The sequence below is a fragment of the Mastomys coucha genome, chromosome X (genome assembly GCF_008632895.1).
Source record: "Mastomys coucha isolate ucsf_1 chromosome X, UCSF_Mcou_1, whole genome shotgun sequence".
Taxonomy (NCBI): domain Eukaryota; kingdom Metazoa; phylum Chordata; class Mammalia; order Rodentia; family Muridae; genus Mastomys; species Mastomys coucha.
Window position 1 is genome coordinate 107,804,566 of NC_045030.1, and position 4,260 is coordinate 107,808,825.

The window sequence follows — 4,260 nt, forward strand, 5'->3', positions numbered from 1 at the left end:
AAAAAAAAAAAAAAAAAAAAAAACAGCCTCAAGAACTCCATGTGGGGACTCCATTGGGACTTTCTGCTGTCCTAAATCGAATAACCTTTCATTGATGACAGGTTTGCCAGGCAACCATTATTCTACTTTTGTGCTGGGAGGTATTTCCTGTACTTACTTTGTACATATTGCTACTACTAATAAAATTGTTAAAAATGAAAAAATGTTCTTTCTTAATGTTAGATATTATCATAACTTTTATTAGTATTTGTGACAGTTTTAGATGTCTTTTAAAGTCAGGAGGAAGTAGTGATATATCTCTAACAAGGCCAATATAATTATTTTTTAATAGTTTAGGCTTTATTGTAGAAAGCAGAGAGAGAGAGAGAGAGAGAGAGAGAGAGAGAGAGAGAGAGAGAGAGAGAGAAGAAAAGTAGAGACCAGCCATGGCCATGTGGAGGGGTGAAGGGAGGGGGGAGGAGAGAGAGCAAGAGGTGAGAGTAAAGACAAGAAAGAGAGCAAGAACTTAAGAGCCCAATATAACTCTTATAAGTAACAAGTTTATTATAGTGTATATTCATATTTATATAGCTGATCTGTGCTTTATTTAACATTTTCTTTTCTTGTAGTATTCTTTAAATTATGTCTTATTTTCCTTTTATTTCACTCTGGATAACATCTTTATTAATTCTCAAAGGCCATGTTATTATTATTAGTAGTAGTAGTAATTTATTTTTTACACTCCATATTTTATCCCCCTCCATCCACCCTCTGACTGTTCCACATCCCATACCTCCTCCCTCCCCCACCTGTTTCCACATGGATGTCCCCATCCCCCAACCCTCCTGACCTCTAAACTCCCTTAGGCCTCCAGTCTCTTGAGGGGTTAGGTGCATCATCTCTGAATGAACACAGACCTGGCAGTCCTCTTCTGTCTGTGTGTTGGGGGCAAAGAATCTGGTTGATTTCTGACAAGTTTTCACATGGTGTTGGCTTTAGCAACATGAGAGATATAAAAGCGAGTGGGTCATTAATTCTTCTTCCACAGTTTCAGAGAGCTGCTAAGACCAGGCAGCATGTGGCAGGGAAGTGCTTATATGAAGGTCCCAAGAGTAGGGGAAGCCCTGAGAAGTCATCAAGAGAGACTGTAAAGTGAGGCCTGTATTGCAGCGATGGTAGAGATGTCAGAGTCCTGAGCCATCTTTCATATAAGTAATGGAACCAATCCAAAGCAGACACATGTAGCAGGCATAAAACCTTCAGTGTCAGGAGTTATCTAAATCCTTTAATACCAGGCCTAGTGCCTCTCTGTTGTATTCTTTCTTTGGCACAGTATGCTCCTATTCCTCATTTATTTTTGCATGGTAATGTACATTCTATGCCATCATATATTAGAAATATATTTTGCTTTTTGATTTTGCAGAAGATTTCAGTAAAAAGATTTCTTTGAGTTTCAGAAGAGGCTCTGGAATTTCAGGCAGCATGGAAAATGTGATTTTCAGTAGAGATTTTTTTAACTTGGTCTAAATGCATGTTACATTATAATATAGCCATGAGGCCAGTAAGTAACACAGAAGATGATGGGGTGGTTTAGTGGCAAATATCACAATAAGCTCCATTATTTGAATATTTGATCTCTAGCTGGTAGGGATATTCAGGTTTCACACAAATTTTTAATTGAAACTATCACATAAAGTCTTTGTGTCCCTCTGAGACATCACAATCTATTCTTCTCACAAAAGACTGCAATAACTGTGAGTATTCAATGTCTTTTCCAACCTAAATCTACAGAAACCTTCCCCCCAAAAAACAGTCTGTCTGGTATCAACTTCTGTTTTAGTTCAGTTTCTGTTATAACAAAAGACTGAATTTTTCTCTCCAGTGACTGTCTACGGCAGTACCAGCCAGGAACACACAGACCTCAGAAGCAGCAGAGCAGCTGGGACAGGGTTCTCCCTGGCTCTATCTGAACCCAGGAGCTTGGGCTGTTACAAAGCCCTTTGTTCATGGTTCTTGCCAGGTAAGAGTTGGTCTCCCAGGAGTGCTGACACAGGCTTATAGGCTCACAGGAGGGACAAGCTCCAGCCAGAGACAGCAAGAACATCTAACACCAGAGATAACCAAATGGCAAAAGGCAAATGCAAGAATCTTACCAACAGAAACCAAGGCTACATGGCCTCATCAAAACCCAGTTTTACCACAACAGCAAGTCTTGGAAATCCCAACATACTGGAAAAGCAAGATTTGGATTTAAAATCACATCTCATGATACGCATAGAGAACTTTAAGAAGGACATAAATAACTCCCTTATGGAAATACAGGAGAATACAGAAAAACAGGTAGAAGACCTTAAAGAAGAAACACAACACTCTCTTAAAGAATTATAGGAAAACACAGCCAAACAGGTGAAGGAATTGAACAAAACCATTAAGGATCTAAATAAAATGGAAGTAGAAACAATAAAGGCATCACAAAGGGAGACAACTCTGGAGATAGAAAACGTAGGAAAGAGGTCAGGAGTAATAGATGCAAGCATCACCAACAGACTACAAGAGATAGAAGAGAGAATCTCAGCTGCAGAAGACACTACAGTCAAAGAAAACACAAAATTCAAAAAGCTCCTAACTCAAAACATCCAGAAAATCCAAGACACAATGAGAAGAGCAAACCTAAGGATAATAGGTATAGAAGAATGAAAAATCCCAACTTAAAGGGCCAGTAAATATCTTCAACAAAATTATAGAAGAAAACTTCCCTAACCTAAAGAAAGAGATGCCAATAACATAAAAGAAGCCTACAGAACACCAAATAGATCAGAAAAGAAATTCCTCCATTCACATAATAATCAGAACACCAAATGCCCAAAAGAAAGACAGACTATTAAAAGCAGTAAGGGAAAAATGTCAAGTAACATATAAAGGTGAACCTATCAGAATTACACTAGACTTCTCACCAGAGACTATGAAAGCTAGAAGGTCCTGAACAGATGTCATACAGACCCTACAAGATCACAAATGCCAGCCCCGACTACTATACCCAGCAAAACTCTCAATTACCATAAACAGAGAAACCAAGATACTCCATGACAAAACCAAATTTACACAATATCTTTCCATAAATCCAGCCCTACAAAGGACAATAGATGGAAAACACCAACATAAAGAGCAAAACTACACCCTAGAAAAAGCAAGAAAATAATCTTCCTTTAACAAACCAAAAAGAAGATAGCCACAAAACATAATTGTACCTCTAACAATAATAGCAGGAAGCAACAATTACTTTTCCTCGATATCTGTTAATATAGATGGACTCAATTCCTCAATAAAAAGACATAGACTAACAGATTGGTTATGTAAACAGGACCAAACATTTTGCTGCATACAGGAAACCCACCTCAGTGATAAAGATAGACACTACCTCAGAGTAAAAGGCTGGAAAACAATTTTACAAGCAAATATTTCCAAAGAAACAAGCTGGAGTATTCATTCTCATACTGAATAATATTGACTTTCAACCTAAAGTTATCAAAAAAGATAAGGAGGGACACTTCATACTCATCAAAGTTAAAATCTATCAAGGTGAACTCTCAATTCTGAACATCTATGCTCGAAATTCAAGGGCACCCACATTCACAAAAGAAACTGCTAAAACTCAAAGCATGCATTGCACCTCACACAATAATAGTGGGAGACTTCAACACTCCACTCTCATCAATGGACAGATCATGGAAACAGAAACTAAACAAAGACACAGTGAGACTAACAGAAGTTATGAAACAGATGGATTTAACATATCTATAGAACATTTTGTCTTAAAACAAAAGGATATACCTTCTTCTCAGCACCTCATGGTACCTTCTACAAAATTGACCATATAATTGGCCACACAAGTCTGAACAGATACAAGAAGATTGAAATTATACCATGCATCCTATCAGATCACCATAGACTAAAACTGGTCTTCAATAACAACATAAACAATAGAAAGTCCACATACATATAGAAGCTGAACAACACTCTACTCAATGATAACTTGGTCAAGGAAGAAAGAAAGAAAGAAATTGAAGACTTTTTAGAGTTTAATGAAAAGGAAGGCACAACATACCCAAACTTATGGGACATGATGAAAGCAGTACTAAAAGGAAAACTCATAGCTATGAGTGCCTCCAAAAGGAAACTGGAGAGAGCGTACACTAACGGCTTGATAGCACAACTGAAAGCTCTAGAACAAAAAGAAGCAAATAGACCCAAGAGAAGTAGAAGTCAGTAAATAATCAAACT